The sequence below is a fragment of the Heterocephalus glaber genome, unplaced genomic scaffold, assembly GCF_053883595.1.
Source record: "Heterocephalus glaber isolate CG9 unplaced genomic scaffold, H.glaber_assembly_v1.0 deba00000347, whole genome shotgun sequence".
NCBI classification, from domain to species: domain Eukaryota; kingdom Metazoa; phylum Chordata; class Mammalia; order Rodentia; family Bathyergidae; genus Heterocephalus; species Heterocephalus glaber.
The window spans coordinates 5,976,330-6,001,556 of NW_028258143.1; the positions used below are offsets into that span (position 1 = coordinate 5,976,330).

At 36.1% G+C, this 25,227-nt stretch overlaps 1 protein-coding gene and 1 pseudogene across 12 annotated transcripts in view; both read left to right on the forward strand.

Annotated features, from left to right (window-relative positions):
- The window catches only part of Lrp1b (LDL receptor related protein 1B), a 1,848,437-nt gene that overhangs the window by 966,245 nt on the left and 856,965 nt on the right, over nt 1-25,227 (forward strand). The gene's annotated exons all lie outside the window — the stretch shown is intronic.
- LOC147829840 (small ribosomal subunit protein uS8 pseudogene) lies at nt 1,330-20,030 on the forward strand (annotated as a pseudogene). Its single transcript, XR_015445969.1, has one exon. The product of XR_015445969.1 is annotated as a small ribosomal subunit protein uS8 pseudogene (transcript).

Below are 25,227 nucleotides of genomic sequence, written 5' to 3' on the forward strand. Positions count from 1 at the left end.
AATGGAATAGCGGGGTCAAATGGGACTTCCAGTCCTAGTTCTTTGAGGTAGCTCCATACTGATTCCCACAGTGCTTGCACCAGTCTACACTCCCACCAGCAAGGGAGCAGGGTTCCTCTTTCCCCACAGCCCCACCAGCATTTGTTATTGGTTGATTTCATGATAGCAGCCATTCTTTCTGGAGTGAAGTGGAATCTCAGCGTTGTTTTCATTTGCATCTCTCAAATGACCAGTGATGAACATTTTTTCATGTATTTATTTGCTATTTCTACTTCTTTGTCTGAGAAATGTCTGTTCATTTCAGATGCCCATTTTCGGATTGGGTCTTTAAATTTGGGAGGTCTGATCTTTTTAAGTTCTTTATAGATTTGAGATAGTAGACCTTTGTCTGAGGAAGAGCAGGTGAAGATTTTTTCCCACATTGTGGGTTTTCTCTTCACCCTGCTGGTGGTTTCTCTTGCTGTGCAGAAGCTTTTTAATAAGAAGAGATCCCACTTGTTGATTGTTTGTGCTAGTTCATGGGCAAACAGAGGTTTTGTTCATAAAATCTTTTCCTCCACCAGTGTCTTCAAGGGTTCTACCTAACCTCTGTTCCAACTGGTTCAGAGTTTTTATTTTAATATTTTGATCTTTAATCCATTTCAATTTTAGTTTTAGTGCATGGTGAGAGATATAGGTCTAGTTTTAATCTTTGGCAAGTTGAAGCCCTATTTTACCAGCACCATTTATTAAAGAGGTTATCTTTCCTCCAGTGAGGGTGTTTGGCTCCTTTGTCAAAGATGAGATGCCTGAGTGTGTCTGGTGTTGTTTTTGCATCTTCTAATGTGTTCCATTGGTCCTCAAGTCTGTTTCTTTGCCAGTACCATGCTGTTTTTATCATAGTAGCTTTGTAGTATAGTTGCAGGTTGGGGATTGTGATATCCCCTGCCATGTCTCTGTTACCTAGAATTGCTTTTGCTATTCTGGGTCTCTTCTTCCTCCAAATGAATTTTTGGATTGTTTTCTCGAGGTGTATGAAGTATGCTGGTGGGATCTCAATTGGAATTGCATTAAATCTATATAGTAGTTTTAGAAGTATGGCCATTTTCACTGTATTAATCCTTCCTACCCAGGAGCAGGGGATGTCTGTCCATTTTCTGATATCATCTTCAATCTCTCTTTTCAGAGTGCCATAGTTTAAAGAGAAGAGGTCTTTGATTTCTTTCGTTAGGATGATTCCTAGGTATTTCAGTTTTTTGGATGCTATTGTGAAAGGAATTATTTGCCCTATTTCTCTCTCAGTGAGTCTGTCATTGGTGTAGAGGAAAGCTATTGATTTTTGTGTGTTGACCTTGTAACCAGCGACTTGACTGAATTTGGTTATTAAATCTAGAAGACTTCTGGTGGAGTTCTTGGGGTCTTCTATATAGAGTATCATGTCATCTGCAAATAATGACAATTTGACTTCTTCATTACCTATCTTTATTCCTTTTATTTCTTTCTCTTGTCTAATTGCTGTGGCTAATGTTTCCAGAACTATATTGAACAAGAGTGGTGATAGTGGACATCCTTGTCTTGTTCTTGATTTTAGTGTGAGGGATTTCAGTTTTTGACCTTTTAATATGATATTGGCTGTTGCTTTTTCATAGATGGCTTCTATCAGTTTGAGGTAGAGACCATCTATTCCAATTTTTTGTAGGGTTTTTATCATAAATGCATGTTGGATTTTGTCAAATGCTTTTTCTCCATCCATGGAGATAATCATATGGTTTTTGTCCTTGGCTCTATTGATATAGTGTATTACATGGATTGATTTTCGTATATTGAACCATCCCTGCATCCCTGGGATGAATCCCACTTGATCAGGGTGTATGATCTTCTTGATGATCTTCTGCATTCTGTTTGCCATTATCTTATTAAGGATTTGTTATCTTCATTGTCTTTGTCTTGCCTTTTTTGGCTTGCTGGTTTGGATTCATATATCTGTTATGTTGTTCTTTTTCATGAATGCCCTTATTTCACCTGTTTTGAAAGACAGTTTTTCAGGATATATTAATCTGGGCTGGAAGTTGTTTCCTTTTAGGGCTTAAAATACTTAACTGCAAGCCCTCCTGGCCTTTGAAATTTGTGTTGAGAAGTCTTCTTTAATCCTAATGAGTGTCTTTTATATGGATTTTTTGCTTTAATTTGACAGCTTTTTAAGATACTGTATTTTTTATTGAACACTTGGAATTTTGACTAAAATGTATCATCGGAAGCAGCTTCTTGTTTTCATCACAGTTGCTGTTCTATAAGCTTCACCTACCTGTATGTCAAGATCTTTCCATGTGCTTGGAAACTTTCCTATTGTGATTTCAGTAAGCAGACATTTTATTCCATATGTGCTGTCTTCCCGTTTCTCTCTAACTCCAGTTAGCCTTACCCTTGTCTCCTTAGTGTCATCTAGTAGCTGTTTGATGTTCTCTTAACATTTTAAAAGCTTCTCTTAGTAATCTGTAGTGATTTATCATTTTGTCCTCAGTTGTAGAAATCCATCTTTACATGGGTAATTTCTGCAATTTATACAATTTTTTTATTTTCAGTTATTTTTGTCTGGTATCTTTTTGTGGAGTCTTAATCTTTGGTAAATTCCTCAATCATGGATTAATCTGTTTTAGTTAGCTCTTTGAATCTCTTATTTATTTCTCCAATGTCCGTGTTGTTCAGTTTGTATGATAGTTCCATGAACTTTGGGGTCCTGTCCTCTTTGAATTCACCAAGTTTCTTTCCCTCTTATCTAATCAGTTTATAAATCTCTGCTACCCTGTGTTTGCTTTTCTCTCAATCTGAGCCCACTGGACCTACCTTGGGAGAATTAGAAGATGTTGGGGACTTTCCATTGCTTTGTTTTAATTTTTTTTTTCCATCGGGTTGAGTTCAAGTACAGTGAGGAGAGAGTGTAGTTGATATGAAGATCTCAGTTAGGTTGCGCCTTCCAGTGATATTTTCATGACTTTATTTGCCTGAAGATATTTTTTACCTATTCAGCTATTCAATTTAAGAAGTTTGGCCCCTGTCACCATGTTGTGAGGAGAAAATGATACTGGTGGTAACAGCATTAACTAATCTGATCATAAGTCCCTTAAATATGTTAAACCTTGCATTCAAACTGACACTTTATCAGAACCTTTTCAGTCTATACTACATTATTATTAGCAATTCTTCTCTGATGTCAAAAGAATAGGGAAGGGAAGAGAGAGGTGGATAAAAGGACGAGAGGTAAAGAAGAGATGTAATCAGTAAAAAAATTAGGGGGTCAGACTCTTGGAGATCTTTTATAGTTGGACTAAAGGAGTAGTGTTGTGGGTTTTGCAAAGCTTTCTTGTGGGGACAGGAGTCAGATATAGGAGGAGGGTTGTGTAATTCAGGATTGGGTAAAGCTGCACAATTTTCAGAAGCTTTTGATAAAGTTTTGTACCTGAAATTTGGAGAAGAGGCAAGGGAAGACAAGGAGTAGCTAAAATAGAAAAGAGCAAAATTAAAAGAAATTCAATAGGAGAGACGATAGGAATCACTGAGAGCAAGCAAAGTTTTTAAAAATTGAAAAGAATACAAAAAATTGGAAAAAAGTAAAAAAAAAAATACACAGAATATACAGAAGCTATAATTGAATAAAAGGATGGGGAGGAGAGTGAGAAAATAGAAAACCACGTGAAAGCAAAAAAAGGAAAATGGAAGAAAAGTAACAAAGGAGGGAGGAAAAAGGAAAATCTGGCAAGAAACTAAACCAAACACTCCCGCAAGAGAATGTACATGCAATTCCCATGTGACTGAATGCAATAAATCCTCACATTGTTCCCTCTTGCTTAGGTGCAGTCTGTGTGCTGACAACCTTACCGATTTCCCATCTGTCTGCAGGCTGTTTACTAGGCTGTGAGGAGGGTGTGACATTCCCTAGTGTTAGGGTTGGTGATGGGGAGAAGGGACCTGTATACGCAGAGTCTGTCCCAGGAGTCTCACTTCTGTGCTACTGGTTCAGCCTAATAACTTGCAGCTATTTGAAACACTCTCAAGGTGGCTTTTCCGGAGGGGAAGGGAAAGGAGGTGGTGTGATCCAGTGTAGCAGCATGGGTTCTCCTTTTCAGTGATACAGATATTTAGTTTGATCCACATATATCATCTTTCAGATTAATTTTCTGTTTCAGGGTGTAAGTACCTCTCCCTGTTTCAGAATACCTCCCTTGTCAGTGAATCTTCCCTGAGTATCTCTGGTACAACCCTATTACATGGTTGCATGTAACCATGGTCAGCCATATTACATCTTCCCCAGTCCTTTTAATTTTTATTTTCAAACTAAGATGACAAATTGCCCAGGGTGGGCTCAAACTTGTAATCATTCTGCCTCAGATTTCCTGAGTGCTGGGATTACAGGCATATACAACAAAACCAGCCCGTTACCTGCATTTTAAAAAGTTGCTGCTATAGAGAAAACAAGAATATGTTAAGTGATTTTTCAGTCAAAGAAAACTTATATATATTTACTGAAAGCCAATTATGGCTGAGACACTGTGTTAAGTATTGCACTTAGGTAAGTCCTTTAACATTAAATTTTTAACATGGGGTTTAGAATATTAATATTTTTATAATTGTGATGTGTATGGCAATTATTGTTTTCCATGTCCTGTAGACATTTTTTTTGCTTTCCGGGAAATGATACTTAATTTTTTCATTGGCCTTTGAACATTCGGCAACTAAGAAGCTAAATAACCCTTAATCAAATACTTTAACAACTATTTACACTTATTTGTAGCCTTGTTAAGTCCAAATGTGAGAAGAATATCATATCAATCATGTGAGGTTTTTTTCCTTTAGTCAATGTGGAGCACTAAGGTTTGAGTTCCTCATATAAAATAAGAGACCATTATCTTACACATTTGGAGTTAATTGCCTGAAGAAAAACAGTGGAGAAGTCTGAAGATTAATTACAGGTGAACAGTAGTTCTATAAGTAGTCTAGGATATATTGAATGTCTCTGTTACCATATATTGTTTCTAATAATGCCTGAAATTAAAAGAATGGTACTTAATACTGTACATTAATAATCTAAACAGAAATTGTCATTACTCCTTCCACCAGCTTTCTGTGCTGCCACAATGGTACACATGAAAGTGCTTGCTGATACTCTTAAGAGCATCAACAATGCTCAAAACAATTGAAAATTCCAGGTTCTTATCAGGTCATACTCCAAAATCACTGTCTGTTTTCTAATTGTGGTGATGAAGTATGGCTATATTAGTGAATTTTAAATCATCAGTAGCAGTGTAAATGATTCAGAACCTTATAAGCAGGCTAAACAAGAGTGGAATGATCAGACCCCACTTGAATGGGTAACTCAAATATCTAGAAAAATGGCAAAAAAAATCTGGTCCCATTCCATCACTTTGGCTTCATTGTACTGAGCCTGAGCTGGTGTCATGAAATATGAAGAAGCAAGGAGAAAACACAGGAGGGAAAATTCTAGGATTATTTTTCTAGGGATGAATAATAATGCGTATAGTACAGATAGAAAGCTTCAATGGACTCTGATTCTTACCTTTGGTCATTTTGAGCCTTTTCAGCTGTGTAATGAGAGCATCTATGACAGTGTACAACTGTTGTACAATTTGGCAAGAGAGCCATGTGGGCAGAGCGCTGAGGACTGAGCTCAGCTCTGTGCAGCTGGCTATACCTACTTGTGACCAAGAGGTGGTAAGGACCCCCCGGGGATGCCCACCAGCCACCCGTGGAGCCACGCTGGCATCTGCAACAACAGAGCAACCCCCTCCTCCTGCCGCCTCTGGCCTCTCAGCTGTGCAGCTACCTGGTTCCACACTACAGAGGCACAGGGAGACATAAAGGCCATTGTCCTGAGCTGCAGAAGTGAACAAGAAAGAGAGGGCCTCTCTCAGGCTCCCTGATGATAGCTGAAGCCCACTGGAAAAGTGAACAGAATCTCTGCAATAAAGGCACACCAGACCACCGTGCTTGGTAAGTTGGAGGGATCATCACCTCACATCGGAACCTGGATTGTCTTCAGGGAAAAGGCAGCTGGAACCTGCAGTAGAACCTGGCAGTGTTCAACCCTGCAGAAGGACAGGGAGCTCAACTTGAGACTTCCAGCCAGAAATCTGCCTGAATCTCATGGGTCTGTGACCGGTTTACTGAGACTCATTGACTTATAAACTGCACACAGCTGCCCACATTGTCTATTGTGACAGAAGAGACACACCCTGAAGGAGGCCCTTCATTTTTATCTTTATTTGTTATTTTCAAAATTACCACTATATTTTTTGTTCTTATTTTTAATTTTTTTTCCTTCGTTTTCTACTCTTTCAAAATTTTTATTTTTCTCTTTTTTCTTTCTCTCTCACTCTCCCTCACTCCCTTGCTGTCCCACATTGTTCTTTATCTCCCTTTGTGTTCCTGTTCTGGCCCTAATTTGGATTTCTTCTTTATTTTTCTTTTCTTCTCTTTTCTGTGTCCTCTGGCCTCACTGCTAACCTTCCCGTATCCTTCTACTTACCTACTCCTCCCTCCCCAACTCCTTCTAATTCTGCATCTCGAAGGGTAAAATTGCTATACTGAAGAGTTTATTCTCTATAAACATATGTTTGGTTGGTCCTTGATTTCGATTTAATTCACACAGTTAAAGGTAATAGATTAATAACTACCACAAATTGTCATTTTCTAAGAGGTACTTGATGCTGTTGTGTTGCTGATTGTATCACTTGGGCTAAGGTATTGTGATTGATCTAATCAGTTGTTCTTCCTGGTATAATGAAAATGAGACAGCTTCAGAGTCATTAGAGACTCAAAACCTAAAGACCAGCTATATTTGGAAGACATCTCTGAGAAGCAATCAATCCATAAGTGTTCTAAATACTTCAACAAAGATTCTTACAATAAGCAACTTCAAAGCATCAACCCAGGAACTAAACCAAGGACAGTACCAAAAACAAAAATGAGAAGACATTTAAGTAAGGCAAAAACTCAGACTTTCACCTGACAAAAGGCAAATTCTGGGGAAAATGAGGTGGAAAAGTCTGATAATCAACCAACTGGACACGCTGAACTGATAGCACAGCAAGTAACAAAACAGATGAATGAGGCTCTAGAAAAATTCAAAACAGAAATAATCTCCCAGATAACTACAGAGATGGTGAGCAGAGTGAAAGACATGATTAGAGGCTCTATAACAGAAACAGATAAAAAAAACAGATGAGCTTAGAAATATGCTGGGAACCATGAATACCCAGCATAAGAAAGAAATGGAAACCATGATCCCCCAACATAAGAAAGAAATGAAATCCATGAAACAGATTCAAACAGATATTCGGGAGATTAAAAACTCCATTGAAAGGATGCAGAGCAGATTAAGTGAATCTGAAGATAGAATATCAGATATAGAAGACAGGATTACAGTGAAGGACCATGAAAAGAGAGATTTCTTAAAAATAGTAAGGGACCATGAGAAATCAATCCAGCAGCTGCTAGATGATGCAAAGAAGAAAAACATAAAACTGATAGGAGTTCACACACACAAAAAAAGAAAAACAGGAGAAAGTACAATTGACATAAAAAAAACTGTTCACAGAAGTAATGTAGAAAACTTCCCAGACAGAGGTGGAGAATTGGACATACAGAAAAGTGAGGCATATAGAACTCCAACTAGCCATAATCAAAAACAAAAATCTATACCTAGACATAAAATAGTCAAGATCCCAGAAACCCAACAGAAGTACAAAATCCTACAGGCAGTTAGAGAAAAGAAACAAATCACCTACAAAGGAAAACAAATCAGAATCATGGCAGATTTCTCAAAACAAACCCTCATATCAAGCAGAGCCTGGAGTGAAGTATTTCAAGCCCTAAAAGAAAATAACTTCCAACCTAGACTGTTGTATCTGGCAAAATTAATTTTCAAAATTGATGGAGAAATTAGATACTTCCATGACAAAGAACACCTGAGAAATTTCATGAACACCAAACCAGCACTCCAAACAATTCTAAGCAATATCCTAGAAAAAGACAATGAAGGTCACAACTCCATGAGGCCCAACAGAGGGAAGCCACCAGGCAAGGTAAGAAACTAAAGTGAAAAGGGAGAAAAAAATAAGAAATAAAAGAGCTAACATTAGTAAAACATCATGACAAAGATGAGTCAATATCTATCAATTATAACTATCAATGTTAATGGCTTCAATTCACCAATCAAAAGAAATAGACAGAATGGATTAAGAAGCAAAATCCAGCAATGTGCTGTATACAAGAAATACACCTAACTCAAAAGAAAATTCATAGACTGAAAGTAAAAGGATGGAAAACAGTTCTCCACGCAACAGGAACCCAGGAAAAAGCAGGTGTAGCAAACTTATTTGTAAACAAAGTAGATTTCAAACCAAAACTAATTAAGAGAGACAAAGATGGTCACTATATCTTTGTGAAGGGAACAATTGAAGAGGAAGAGATGACAATCCTAAATATATATGCACGAAATACGAAAGCTCTCAACTATGCAAAACAAACATTAATGGACATGAAAAATCAAATAAGCACTAATACAATTATAGTGAGGGACCTCAATACCCCACTAACACAAATAGACAGATCATCTAGACAAAAAATTAACAACAAAATTCTAGAACTGAACCAAGCTATTGAACAAATGGACTTAATAGATGTTTACAGAGTGTTCCACCCCACAAAATCAGAATACACATTCTTTTCAGCTGCACACAGGTCATTCTCCAAAATAGACCACAGGCTAGCTCATAGGACATGTCTAAGTAAATGTAAAAGAATTGAGGTTATCCATTGTATATAACCAGACCATAGTGCCATAAAATTCTAGGTCAATAACATAAGAAACCACAAAACTCCCACAAACACAGGGAAATTGAACAAAACCCTCCTGAATAACCAATGTGTCACAGAGGAAATTAAAGAAGAAATTAGACAGTTTCTACAAGTAAATGATAATGCCAGTACAACATACAGGAATCTATGGGACACAATGAAAGCAGTTGTATGAAGGAAATTCATAGCAGTGAATGCCCATATTAGGAAAACAGAGAGAACTCAAATTATTAACCTAATTCAGAACCTCAAGCTCCTAGAAAAAGAAAAGCATAACAAACCTAAAGCTCGTCCAAGAAAGGAAATTATAAAGATCCGAGAAGAAATCAATGCAATGGAGACTAAGAGAATGATACAAAAAATTAATGAATCAAAGAGTTGGTTTTTTGAAAGAATAAATAAAATTGATAAACCTTTAGCCAACCTTATCAAAAAAAGGAAAGAAAAGGCTCAAATCCATGCAATTAAGAATGGAAAAGGTGAAGTCACAACAGACCCAGCAGAAATCCAGAGGATCAATACCTACTTTGAGAACCTGTACTCTAATAAAATGGAAAACACAGAATAAATGGACAGAGTCCTAGATACATATGAATTACCAAAGTTAAATGAAGAAGATATAGAAATTCTAAACACCCCAATTACAATGAGTGAAATTGAAAATGTATTAAAAATTTTACCAACAAAGAAAATCAGAGCTCCTGATGGCTTCACTGCTGAATTCTGCAAGATATTTAAAGAACTATTGTCATTACTCTTTAAATTCATCAAGGAAATTGAAAGGGAAGTAAAGCTTCCAAATTCATTCCTAGAAGCAAGTGTTACTTTGATTCCAAAACCAGGGAAAGACCCAACCCCAAAAACACAACTACAGACCAATCTCCCTAATGAACACAGATGCAAAAATCCTCAACAAGGTACTGGCAAACAGAATACAGAAGGTCATCAAGAAGATCATACATCCTGACCAAGTCGAATTTATCCCAGGGATGCAAGGATGATTCAACATTCGTAAATCAATAAATGTAATACACTATATTAACAGAATAAAGTACAAAAACCATATGATGATCTCAATAGATGCAGAAAAGGCATTTGACAAAATCCAACACCAATTCATGATAAAAATGCTACAGAAAATTGGAATAGAAGGTCTTTATCTCAAAATGATTGAGGCTATTTATCAAAAACCAACAGCCAACATCATACTAAATGGTCAAAAACTGAAAACTTTCACGCTAAAATCATGAGGAGGACAAGGATGCCTACTATCACCACTCCAGTTCAATATTGTTCTGGAAACATTAGCCATAGCAATTAGAAAAGAGAAAGAAATAAAAGGAATAAAGTTAGGAAAGAAAGAAGTGAAACTGTCATTATTTGCTGATGATATGATACTTTACATAGAAGACCCCAAAAACTCAGTCAGAAATCTTCTACACCTAAATGACAGTCAGTAAGGTAGCTGGATACAAGGTCAACATTAAAACAATAGCCTTCTTATATACAAATAGTAGACTCACTGAGAGAGAAATTTGGGAAACAATTCCTTTTACAATAACATTGAAAAATGAAATACCTAGGAATCAACCTAACAAAGGAAGCAAAAGACCTCTACACTGAAAACTACAGCACTCTGAAAAAGGAGATTGAGGAGGATATAAGAAAATGGAAAGACATCCCTTATTCCTGGGTAGGAAGAACCAATATAGTGAAAATGGTCATACTTCCAAAACTACTATATGGATTTAATGCAATGCTGATTGAACTCCAACAATATACTTCACAGAACTAGAGAAAACAATCCAAAAATTCCATTGGAACCAGAAGAGACCTAGAATAGCAAAAGCAATTCTATACAACACAGACATGGCTGGTAGTATCACAGTCCCCAACTTGAAACTATACTACAAAGCTACTGTGATGAAAACAGCATGGTACTGTCAAAGAAACAGACTCAAGAATCAGTGGAATAGATTAGAAGATGCAGAAATAACTCCAGACATACTCAGACACCTCATCTTTGACAGAGGAGCCAAACACCATCATTGGAAGAAAGCCTATTTAATAAATAGTGTTGGGAAAACTCAATTTCAACCTGCCGAAGATTAAAACTTAGACCCATACCTATCACCGTGCACTAAACTAAGATCAAAGTAGATTGAAGATCTAAATATTAAAATAGAAACACTAAACTTTCTGGAAGTTAGGTAGTACCCTTGAAAACACTGGTATAGGAAAAGACTTTATAAACAAAACCTCAATAACACGGGAACTAGCACAAAGAATCAACAACTAGGATCTCATCTTATTTAAAAGCTTTTGCACTCCAAGAGAAACCACCAACAGAGTAAAGAGACGACCTACAATGTGGGAAAAAATCTTTAGCAGCTGTACCTTAGACAAAAGACTACTATCTAGAATATATAAGGAATTGAAAAAAATCAGACCTCCCCAAATTCAAAGACCCAGTTCAAAAATGGGCATCTGAAGTGAACAGATATTTCTCAGACAAAGAAGTAAGAGCAGCAAATAAACATGAAAATAATGTTCAACATCACTGGTCATTCGAGAGATGCAGATGAAAACAACATTGAGATTGCACCTCACCCCAGAAACAATGGCTGCTATCAAGAAATCAACCAAGAACAAATTCTGGCGGGGGTGTGGGGAGAAAGAAACCCTTCTCTATTGCTGGTGGGAGTGCAGGCTGGTGCAAACACTGTGAAAATCAGTATGGAGATACCTCAAAGAACGAGGACTAGAGGTCCCATTTGACCCACTATCCCCTGCTGGATATCTTCCCCAAAGAATTGAAAGTATCATACCACAGCGATATATGTGCACCCATGTTTATAGCAGCACAGTTTGTAGTAGCTAAAGCTTGGAAACAGCCCAAGTGCCCATCAACTGGAAACTGGATAAAGAAGATGTGTTTTTTTTTTCTATAAAATGGAGTACTACTCAGCCATAAAGAATGAGAAACTAGAGACATTTATAGCTAAATGGATGCTTATTGAGACCATACTCTTAAGTGAAATAAATAGGACACACATGTGTAAATACTGAATAGTTTCTCTAGTGTGAGAAACTTAAAGTGTAAATAAGGATGAAAATGATTAAAATGAATAATTGATACTTTCAAATAGGAAAAGGTCAAAAGGTGTTGGGGTGGTGGGAGGGGAAGAGGAGAGGGAAGAAAGGAAAGGAAAAATTATGAGAAAAGAAAAACATGGAATCAAAGTCTTTGTAAATAGGGAAGGGTGGAGGGGGTGAAGGGTGCACAGGTAATGGGGAAAAAATAAGAACTAAGATACATCATGTACAGGTGCAAGCACCCAATGATAAATGTAAATGTATTGTATATCTAAAATGTGCCAATAAAAAAATTTAAAAGAAAATTGGCAAATGCTGTTTCCCTAAAGTGAGCAGGACAGTTTTGTGATACCAAACCATCACTCTCCTGGCTCACCAGAGAATGACATGTCTGGCCTTGGGTAACTTCAGTCTGGGCTAAGGTCCATGTGGTGAGATGCTTAGCTATTCCAGAAGTGCTGGAGCTTTTCCATGTAGGTCAACAACATACTTAATACACTGTTGGTAACTGGTAACCATCCTAAAAATATGTTACAGTTACTCCCCTCATGTAAGTGCTCATTAGGAAGCAGAAAAGTAGGAGATAGGTCCATCCCACAACTCATAAGATGTATCTCACAATAAACTTGGGTAGCATTTCAGTAACATTTTAGCAAGGAACTACTTTTATAGTAAACCTGTCATATGATGCGGGAATGTTATTCCTTTTTTAGATCTGTTTCATAAATTTCCCAGACAGACCTAAAAGAAATGTCTGCTACCAAATTGAGAGGGTGCTGACAATCCAATGAATGATTCAGACAAGTCCACCTTGGCAGGTAAATCAATGTATTGTGGTAGATGACTGATGACACAATTGAAGTCACTGTCTTCCTCTCCTAGGCAATTGGTTGTAGAGGACTCTAATTAAAACAGTAAAAGTGGGACGGATGCAGTGTATAATTGAATGTCTCATGAATATTTAAATGATAAATAATAAATTTCCTTGTTTGAATCCATATATATGGTATCCTCCTATTATAGTTAAGTATTTTTAAATCAATTTTAAAGGAACTAAATGATACGAGTTAGAAATCTAGGAAATAAAGACAAATTTTAGTCTCTCATCTTTTGCTACCTTTTAATTTGTATTTACAGTTTGCAGAAGGCTTTATGCTCATCTCACTTGATCTACAGACATAACATAAAATGCATGAAATAGTCTTGTATTATAATCAAGAGTGTGTTTTTTTATTAGGTCCAAAGAGTATTTCTTTCAAGGGGAGATAAAAGAAGGCTTAAAAATATTTTGTTGTCTACTTAAGGTCATATAATATATTTTCACCATTATTTTTAATAGATTCTTCAGCTAAAAATTCTTATCCAAGGGCAATTATTATTTACTGATAATTTATTATTCCATAAACATAGTTTGAGGGTCATTGGAATTTGTTAACTTAATTAATACTCCAAATATTCTTCATAAGATATGTTTTGCCACATTTTATAAGTCAAAAATTTGGATAGATGCTATAATTTGTTATTATATGGCACAATCTGCTTATAATGAGATAATAATATATCCATTTTATTAGCTTAGGTTTCAAGAAGAAAATTATGCGACAATTCACTTTATAAAATGATGAAAGAAGTAATTCTTTATTTTTCAATAATATTTAGAAAGATAAATTGTTTCCATTATTTTAAATTTAAGTCAGTAGGAAGCGGGCAAAATGAGTCATATATTCCTGTATAATATTTTTTAAATTCACTGTAATTTCCTTGTGAAATTAATTAAACTTAGTAGTTTTCTCCCATGTTCCTTTCACTCATTCTTCCTCTTCCTGTTTCTTGTTTCTACTTCTCTTAATCTTTTTCCCCTCCATTTTAAAACATAATAGTTAGGGCTGGGGATATAGCTCAGTGGTTTCAATGCCTGCTGCACAAGCACAAGGACCCGAGTTCAATCCCCGGTACCAAAACAAAACAAAACAAAACAAAAGTATTAGTTAACTGGCATTTACTTAATAGATGTTTTTAAGAGTTGGTAGAAGAAATGGCAAGTTTTAGAGATTTTTGTTTTTAAATTTGAGCATTTGAAAATTATTTTTTCTGGGTTTTATATTAATTTTCAATATTTCACAAAAACTGGAGTCTTCTGATTGAGGGAAAATCACCATGGACAATTTATTTACTCTATGTTAAAATATTACCTTTGAACAGGTATCAGTGTTTAACTCTGTAATCATGTATGATCTGACAGTCAGGAAACATAGATAACGTAACCAAAATGCCAGTTTTTAATTATTTCATAGATATTTCTTGAGAGCCCACTGTGTGTCAGCTGCAATTCAGGGCAGTGTAAGATTTTAGTCAAGTGCTGAAGCTATGGCAAAGGAGTGACTAGTGAGGATACTGAAACTATGGTAAAGGAGTGACTAGTGAGGATGCCTTGTGGCTATGAGAAACCTATGTTTAAGAAGCTGAGATTTTTGGTGGACTGTTTGCATGAAGAACCAGCTTTATTCTCTTCTTTCTGACCTCCTTTCATGTAACTTTTAATAGTACACTTTCTAAAGTCCTTAGGATTTCTTTTTACAGGCTTTGCTTTCCAAGATATAATATGTGCCAGAATTATTTAACACACCAAACACATCTAATTTGACTTATTGAACTTAGGGTATGTTAACGTGGTAACAGAAACAAAATCTAAATCCTGTATATTGAAAATGTTATTTGCTTATTCAACTAATTTTTCTCAGGAGGATTTACATCACATAAAAGATTTCTTTGAAAAAGTGTAGTATTCTCTGTTTCATACAGATATTTCCCTTTGATTAGAAATTATCTGGTGATTAGAATGGCTTTGTTCTTATTGTTTATTAACTTTTATTTTTATTGGTACAATTCAGATATACATAATGATAACATTCATTACAGGGAATTTGTACCTGTAAAGAATATATCTTGCTTCTTTTTTTCTCATTCCCCTCTCCACCCTTCAACCCCCCTTTTCTCTCCTTATGTACAAAAGCTTTGTTTCCATTTTTTCTTTCTATTCTTTTTTCTTGTATCTCCCTTCCTTCCACCCTCCTCCCTCCCTTGTTCCCCTTCCCATTTTAACATTTTCTCCCCATTTCCCAATATCTATTATACATTTTGGTCCTTATTTATGCTTTCTGTTTCTCACACCAGAGAAAATGCAATATTTAAACATGCCTGCCCTATTTATTTTGCTTAAGAGTATGGTCTCAAGGTGTATCCATTTACTTAGAATTGTTTCAATTTTATCCTTCTTGATAGAAGAGTAGTACTCCATTGTATACAGAAGTCACATCTTTATCCATTCATCAGTTGGTGGGCACAGGGGCTGTTTCCAAGATTTACCTAGTATAGACTGTGCATCTATAAATATGAGTGTGCCTATATTGCTGTGGTATGAGCCTTTTAATTTTGGGGGGAAGATAACAAGAAGGGGGAATAGCTCAGTCAAATAGAACCTCTAGTTTTAGTTTTTTGAGGAATCTCCACACTGATTTCCACAGTAGTTGCATCAGTCTACATTCCCACCAACAGAGAAAAAGTGTTCCTTTTTCCCCACAACTCCATCAGTATTTGTTATTCATTGATTTCTTGATAATAACCATTCTTTCTCAAGTGAGATGGAATCTCACTATTGTTTTAATTTGCATCTCTTAAATGACCAGTGCTGTTGAACATTTTTTCATATATTTATTTGCCATTTCTATTTCTTCATCTGAAAAGTATCTGTTCAGTTCAGATGCCCTGTTTTGAACTGGGTCTTTAAATTTGGAGGTTTGATTTCTTTGAGTTCTAATATATTCTACATATTGGTCCTTTGTCTGGCAAACAGCTGGCAAATTTTTTTTTCCACTTTTTGAGTTGTCTCTTTATTCTGTTTGTGGTTTATTTTCTGTGCCAAAGGTTTATAATAAGATGAGATCCCAGTTGTTGATTCTTTGTGATAGTTCCCCTATGATTGAAGTTTTGTTCATAAAGTCTTTGCCTATATCAATATCTTCAAGAGATCTACCTATTATACCTTCCAACAGATTTCGTGTTTCTGTTTTAATATTTAGATCTTCAATCCATTTCACTTTTAGTTTAGTGCATGGTGAAAGATATGGGTCTAGATGTAATCTTCAGCAAGTTATTAAAGAGGGTGTCTTTCCTCCAGTGAATGTGTTTGGCTCCTCTGTGGTGACTCAGTATGTCTGGAGTTGTTTCTGCATCTTCTAATCAGTCTCATTGACCCTCAGGTCTGTTTCTTTTTTGTTGTTGTTCTTTTGTTTTTGTTTGTTTCTTTGTTTTGTGTTTTGCTAGTACCATGTTGTTTGATCACAGTAGCTTTGTAATATAATTTGAAGTCTGGGATTGTGATGCCCCCTGACTTTGTTGCCTAGAATTGGTTTTGCTATTCTAGGTCTCTTCTGGTTCCAAATTAATTTGAAGTTTGTTTTCCCTAATTCTGTGAGATATGCTGTTGGAATTTTGATTGAGATTGCATTAAGTCTGTATAACAATCTTGGCAGTATGGCGATTTTTATTGTTGTTTCCTCATTCCAAGAACAAAGGCTATCTTTCTATTTTCTGATATTCTTTCATTTCTGCACATATGTTCATTGGAGAGATTGGCTTTCCTATATTTAGTGCTCATAGTTTCCATCATTTTCCTAAGCTCCTCTATTTTTAAAATTTGTATGTGCTCTAGAGTCACTAATCATGTTCTTCATTATGATCACCATCTCAGTAGTTATCTGAGAAATTATTTCTGATTTGATTTTTTTCTATAGTCTCATTCTTCTGCTTTGTTACTTCTGCTGCTACCACTTCAGAGAGTCTAGGTGGGTGGCTTTGATTTTTGTCCTACTTCATTGTTCCCTGGGCTTGCCTCTGGTGAACTGGAAGTCTCAGGTTGCATCTTGTTTCTGTGTCTTTGCATTTTTTTTATTTTTTTAAGGTTTAATTCCTGGGTTGATGGTTGTAAATTGCTTATGGCAGGTAGGTTTATTGCTAGTATCAAGAACCCTTTGGAAATGACTGCTTCTCAGAGATGTCTTCCAGGTATAGCTGACTTTTGGGTTTTGAATCTGTTGCAAGATTCCACCTCTTTAAAGTATTTGGGATGATAATTCATTTCCTATTTGGCCTAGCCCCTCTTTGTCGCTGGCCTATAGTATTGTTTATGACCCTCAGGCAATCTCAGTTTTGGCAAATCAGGAAGAAAACCTGATTTAAATCATTACCTCACTCTGACTAAAGTAGTACGTTTAGTAATAACAATAGCATTTAACACAGACTAGAAAATGAGAAACTGTGGTAACTATTAATTTTCCACCTTTAACCATATGAATTAAATTCATCTTTATATAACAAAATTTAAAACAAACCAGAAAATTGTATTCAGTATATATGTCCTCAATGGTGATTCTACCCTCAAGGGAGAAAATGTAAAAAGGGTTAGAGGAAGAAAAATAGAGAAATAGAAGAAGAGAAAGAGATTAGAAGCAAAGCTGAAGGACAAAGGAAGATCATGAAAACTTTGGGAAACTGATGAAGAAGACAGGAGGGAAAGAGAGAAGAAATAAAAATGAGAATAGAATACAACAACAACAAAACTAGAAACAATGTACACACGCATATAAAAGCAAGAAGAAACATAAGAAAAAAGAGGGGGAAAGGAAGAAAAGAAGAAAAAAATGTCCACTTCAGTGCAGGTTAACAGAGTGGGCACACAGAACCCAGATCTGTGTTGATTAATCCTAGCAGTAGATTTACAGTGGAGTAGTGAATAATCCCAGCAAATCTGCACCTTTATTTCTACTGAAACTTAGGCTAGTTTCTGGTTGTGAGGCTGGAACCTGAGTCGTTCAGCCAGCAACACACTGTGTGTCTCCTGATGGCTTGAACTCATATCCTTTACTCCTTGAACTTGGCTCTTTGGCCTCTAGGAGACTTAAACTGGGCTCTGCCTTTCCCTGACCCCAGGAACCACAGCTGTTCTACATTCTGAGATCAGTTAGCCCCTCTGCAATATGGCAACTGGGCAATCGCCCTTTCCTGGGGGATGTCTGAACCCAAATAACTCACCAACCACTGCAGTCCTCTATATCTACAGCTCCATTCATCAGTGTGTGTCTCCATGGAGGGCTTCAGGCACCTGCATCTGCAGGTTCTAGCCACCCCTATCACAGCATGAGCTAGGGCTCATGGAGCAAGTGCAGCTTGCCACCTACTTCTGCATTGAGGTCCCTCTTTTCACTCTCCCTTGGGTCTTCAATTCTCTCTTCGGATCTTTGTTCTGTTCCAGGGACCCAGTTCCCTTCCTTAAATTTCTGTATTCCTGCATCTAGACACCAAATCTTGAAGACACTATTTCTCTTTTGTTCACCACTCTGCCATCTTCCCAGAAGTAAATAGTTTATCTATCATCTTAACCTAATTTGGTGGAGCATATTTGGTACAGATATGGATAATAGGAAAGAGATATTTAATCCTGAACATTTGACACTAAATTAAGCCTCCAGCTTTAAAAAGCACAGGAAATTGGCTTTTAAAAAATACCTGGTGGTTACTGATACTTCAACTTAAAGGTGAAGAAATGAGAGGACAGTATATAGTAGTACCACTATAAATATTTAAGAAACAGACTGAGGAATACAACAGGGAAGAATTATTTATTATCTCTCAGAGATCAAATAGTCCCCTTATCTGGGAAGACTAGACACAGAAATTTTAAGTCCTTTGCAAGTGCAGTGTCTTGAGCATAATATAATAAGGAAGGAAAGTTTAGTCAACAACCCGAGATCCAAGGAGAGCTGGAAGGCTCAGCAAAGCATGGTCACACTAAGAACAGGTGCTGCTACTTAAACGTCTGTATAAGACAGGTGACTGTCACAATGCAAGAAAGATGTAAAGAAAATGATATGGTGCAGGTTAAGAACTGAAATAGAATTAAGTCTAATCAAGATGAGAAAAGACTAAAACAAAAATGGAAAACCTAGTGAAAGCACATAATTGGCAAAATTCCTTGAGATCCTGTAACAAAAATAAATGTTCTTTTAATCCCCAGGGCACTGAGTGAATGTTTTATATTTTATGTGTTATTTTCACATATGACATTTTCTTAACTGTACTCTTCATTTCATTTTGTAATGTGTATAAAATATTGTTCTAACATGTCTCTTAGTAGATTCTACCTCACAGTCTGCTCAGCTTTTCCTCCAATACCTCTTCCTGAAAAAAAATTCCTCTTTTCTTCTTGTGGCTGTCTTAGTCTGTTTATGCTACTGTTAAGAAAATACCTGAAACAGAATAATACATAATCCACATGTGTTTCTCATGATTCTGGAGATTGATAAGTCCAGATTCCAGGGGCTGGCGTTTGATGAGGGCCTTCTTGATGTGTCATTCTCCCTTGGTAGGAAGGCAAAGTGAGTGAGAAAGAGATGGTAAAAGGCATCAAACTCTCCTCCTCTTATAATGAACATGCAAACTCTGCTAATCTATTCACTCAGATCTCATAGCCAGATGACCACTCATTAGGACCCACTTCCAAGCACATTTGCATTGGGGCTTAACATTGCACCACATGCTTGCTGAGACATACATTCAAATCACAGCAGGAATTGTCAGCAATTCTTCAGTATAGCTATTTTACAGGTGTCTACAATATCAGTGAATTCACTGGATATGAATTTACCATTGACCTCAAAGTATGGCTTCATACTTTTCAGCTTAGCATTCTTGTTTGTGTTTCTAAACAACTGTGTAGCCTGAGAGGTTTGTTCCACTATAATAAATGATATTTTAGCACAATACAGCAATGCCATAACTCAGAGGAAATATTCTTTAACCAAGAAAGTCATCTGGAAATATATAATGATTTTAATTGCTTATTTCTTGTTATGAACATAGGTCAGCAATATATAGTTAAGATCTAACCTCTGGTCTTTTGCTTGTACATGTCTCTTTAATTTTTAAAGAATACCACATTTCAAAAATCTGGAACACAGATAGGACTGTAATTTTCTTAGTGATTAGGGGGAAATTAGATGATTTGAAGCATTTGTCCAATAAACGTGCAGAAATTTTTAAAATTAATTTTAAAGTTAAAATAGTTAAATATAATATTTTCATATTTAATCACACTTAATATTTTTATTTTTGTTGTAAATATCAATTTAAAATTTTTAAGTAATATTTTAACTTATTGTTATTGGTACATGTTTGTAGTACATTATGTTTCCATTCCTTGTGGGGAATTACTACATGTACATAATACATCTTAGTTGCTTCTTTCATCCCCTTTCCCTTCCCTCTCTCCCCTTCTACCCATCTCTTGATCTCATTCTTCTTTTGGTATATATTTGCAGTACATCATTTTTACATTTATCATTGGGAATTTGTACATGTGCCTAAGACATCTGAACAATTTTTCTCCCCTTCCTCTTCCATCCCCTCCTGTTTCCTTCAACTCTTATTCCTCTTCCCATTAGAAAAAGCTGTATTTCCATTTTTTAAATTATCCTTTTTAAAAAATACTTTTCCTTTCCAACTCTCCTTGCCCTTCCATCTCTTGTTCCCATTCCCATTTGAAAAAGATCTTTCTACTTCATCTTTACATGGAATGGAATACTAGTCCGCCATAAAGAAGGAAGGATGAATTTGAGGCATTTGTAGCTAAATGATTCCAATTCGGATCATAAAATTAACTTAAATAAATCACACACACGAGTTTAAAAATCACATAGTTTCTCTTTTATGAGAAACCAAACAAATAATAAAATTTAGTAAATAGAAGACTCCAAATCTAGCACACAAGTATTAGAATTTTTTAAATAAAAATTACTTTAGACCTTTTGAATACATTCTGGTCTCTTTTTCTTTGCTTTGCTTAACTTTTTCTGGTATTAAGTTTAAAGTTTACCATATGTGTGATTCTCTCTGTGAACAAAAAGCCATGAAACTTTCAAATCTTCATATTAAACTGATTTTCCAGTCATACATTTATGTACTTTACACATACTTTCAGCACCCATCATACCCTTGCCTTTTTTGAACTTAGTCAGTGAGGCAGCACGTTTGGATAAATCAGGTTTATGCACCTCTGCAATTGTAACCCAGGCAACTGATTGTAGACAGAAGAATCAACTAACAGGAAAATGCGAAATAAACAAACATAAAACAAAGAACTACGTTCACTGTTCTTGTCTTAAACAGTATTCTTCAAATGGATCATATTGTAGCCCACAGACTCTACTCTATATTTTCTTTCAAGAGAGTACACCATTACATGCAATCTCTTCTTAACATCTCCCTTCTTGCTACGTTGTATTCTCCTTTGGTGACCTTCTCTATGATTTCTGTAGGAAAATACATGTAGAACAGAGAAGTTGCTTACGCAGTCATTTCTATTGGACCTATAATCTTCTTCCCTTCTTTTACCTTGAGTGCACTCTCTGCCCATCTAAAGCCAGTTCTCGTTTCCTTCTTCCTGAGTTGTTTCCCACTCTTGGCTCCTTAATATATCATTAGTGCTTTTTACTACATCATATTTGTTCCTTCTTCTTTCATTTCCATATGTTACTAGCATTTTGTAATTTCTTCTAATGGTTTATCAAAAAGTGTATCTTGACTCCATATCTCTACTCAGTGACATTTTTCCCTCTTTGGTTTACAGAAAAATACATTACACAAGTTGTTTATACTCAGTAGCAGTTCTTCCCATCTGATTTTCTTTTAAACTACTTCAATAATTATTTCTCTCCTGCTTCCTCACTTAAACTGCTCTTATCTAAGTCAGCAATGAGCTGAATATGTCTAACTCCAATAATCAATTCTCATTTCACATCTTACTTGAACTCTCATCAACATTTGTCACAGATAATCACTCTATCCCTTGAAACATTTTCTTCACTTGACTTCAGGAACCCCATTTGTTCCTCATTCTGCTTCTATTTAGTGAGCTGAAACTTCACGAACTCCTATGTGTTAATTTGCATATGCCTGACCTAAAAGCTTTGGAGCACCCTAGATGCATCTTTCATTTATTCTTCCTTTTCTACATTTAACGTGAGGTGAAATTTTCTAGGCCTGTGCCTTTAAGTAATAACTATGTGCTGATTATTCTCTAATCATCTTCTACTCAGACTGCTCCCTTGAAGTTCACACTTGAATATCCAACCATGTCATCAGTATTCCTACTCAGCTATCTAACAGACATAACATTTTTAAGACCAAATTTGAATTCCTGTGCTTATAATACTAACCATACTTGTCATGATATTTGATCCAAAATCCTTGATTCTTCTTTTTCTTGTACCTTACATCAGATAAATGAGCAGATTATGCTAGCTGTAACTTCAAAATATCAAGAATCCAGCTGCACATCATCACTCACTGTAAGTTTTTGGTCAAAGTCATCATCATTTTGTAGACACTGTTAAAATAACCTCTTAACTTCTGAAAATTCATTCTCATCAAAGTAATTTTTTAAAGCATAAGGAAATCACTTCTTTTTAAGTGTGGCTTCTCTCCTCAAAAATTTTTACAAGATTCCCGTATCATTAAGAGTAAAAGCCGCGGTCTTTCAGATGTTCAGATGGTCTACCAACTCCTTGCTCTGTACTCCTCTCACACAGCCTCTCTCTCTCTCTCTCTCTCTCTCTCTCTCTCTCTCTGCTTTTTTCATGCTCTTCATTTTGCCTTACTTTTATAGGAATCACAGACAGACCAAGATGCTTAATTTGAGAACAACAGGTTAACTACTATAAATCATGGGTTTATCTTAGTTTTGTTTTCTCTTAAAAATTAACATTGTCCAAAACAATTGAAAGAACTGGAAAAATATTATTTCTCCTCACTTTTTACCTTTAATATATGCAGTTACTCTTCTTTTTCAACACAAGTCAAGTTGTTCATAGCTCATATATGTATCCTGCTAGTATGAATGGGTTAGTCTGCATGCTTCCCTCCAACACCAAGATACTAATCTAAACTGAATTGCTTCTTAAAAAAACGACTGTGAGGGAGCTATAAAACATTTCATTTAATTCTTTATTAAAATATAAATTTTATAAATTAAATTATGTTACCTTTCATAGAGGTATACATTTACTTTAATGAGTCCTACCCTAGCTTAAAACAGAAGCTGGATTTGAATCTACATCTGTGCCGGGAATCACAAAGTCCTCAGCTTGAGATAGATTTCTTTTTTTACTATCAAGCTTTTCTTTTTACTCTCAATCTATTTAGCTTGAGATAGATTTTTTTTTACTCTCTTTCAATGAAAATTAAGGGGATGGATTATTAATCTTGATACACTAACTTCGTAACTGTTTAAAAGGTATTCTGAGAAAGGAAAGAGCCTTTTATAACCAGTGAATTGACACCCTTGCTGGACTCCTGGGCAAAGGTGCTAATCCAGTGTATCCTACGGCCTTGGAAAAAGGCTTACTGGCCTTTTAAACTTAGAACTCTAGTGACGGCAAGGGCACTGACAGCTGACTAGACTTGAGATATAACTTGTATTCTTTTTCTGAATTATTCCTTAGCATATCCTGATTATAGGAATTTAATCCATTTTCTCTGTCACATTCTTATAGTGGTCTTGTCCCTAAAAAGTCCCTGTGCTATAAGCACTTTTGTGAACGCTGACCCAAGTCTATATTGGCAGTCTCTGCACTTCTTGGCAGAGGGCTTTCCCTCATGGCTATAGACTCATTGGTACCACGTGAAAGGCCAGGAAGTGCAAGGAATTAACCCTCAGAGCTTTCCACCATCGTGATGGATAAGAACCTCCATGAAGAGGCCCCAAGTCCCATTGTCTTTGAATGAGAGAACTCAGAGACGTTTCTCATCCCAGTTCCTAGAGTTTCTTCAGTGGATTTAAACTCCAGTCATCTGCAGTGGTAGCTAATTTCGTAGCACACCTTTCCCTTGCTTCGTTTCTGTGACCTCTTAATGATGTTCATTTTAACTCTTCACGTATACTTTAACCTTTATCTCAGGATCTATTTCTGGAAACCTAAACAAAAATACATAAGGAGAAGTATTTGGTAAGATGCCATCCCTGTGTACAACTCCGACTGTGAGATATTATCACACTTAGGGACAAGATGCCTAGATACTGTCTGTTGCATGGAATCTCCCACTTTCACTTGTTTGGATTTGGAATGAACAAATTTATGATACATTTCTTCAAACACTATGAAAAATAATATTTTAGCTTTTCATTTAAGTGTTCTCTGACACTGAGCCAGAGTCAAAAGAATACATTTACTAAATATTGAGATTTAGATACTCAGAATGGTTCCTAACAATTACATTAATTTTAGCCAGGTAGAAAAGGAATGGAATTTGGTAATGAGGTGAGGGGAGCTCACATAAAAAGACTTTCTGAGGGATTCAAATCACAGAATACAATATTAAGCCTTTAGCTTCCAGACATAACAGCCCACTGTGCCTCAAGGGTAACTGAGAATATCATTGCTGCTTCTATCCTTCCACTCAGACTAATGAAGTGTAGGCTACACGTGGCTGTGTAACATCCAAAGATACCCAGATGTTGAAAGAATATTACCAAGTAGTCACTTCAAGTGTTAGAAGTGTTTTATGTTACTCCATTTTCCCTGAGACTGTCTATAAAAGTCATGAAAAGGCTTTATAAAACTGATAAAGATATAACATATGGGATATTTTGTTTATTTTTATTTTTTAAAGTACAGACAAATCCCTTTTATGTTGTCTCAGAGGGCAATGCATCAAGCTTGTTAGAGCTCTTGGGTGTTGTCTTCTAGCATAAGTTGCAAAGGCAAAACATGACAGCAAGGGCCATTTTGATGTTGATTTTAAAAGAGCAATAGTTTATATTCCCATTTGGACACCCTAGGACTATTTTCTCCTTCAGACACTATTTGAGACAAGGTCAGAGACCATGCCTTCTATTTACTTCGCAGTTCTCAGCAGCACCTTTGACAGAACTTTCCAAAAAGGAGACACTCAAAAACTGGCCAACTGACAAGAGCACAATGATTTTAGTTATGCTATGGCATATGACCCTGGAAGAAAATGTAAGTTCCTGTCACCCCACATAATAAAAAACTGCCTTTGGCCACTGAGAGATGATGGGGCTTCAGCAGCCATGCTTCAGATGTGTTTCTCTAATAATCTCTGGGTCACTCATTTCAAACAAAATTGTTTTAAAGGATAGTTTGAGAAAAAATACATTTCTCTTGCGTTTTTATTTTACCCTTTAGGGCTTAGCAGGATTCAGTA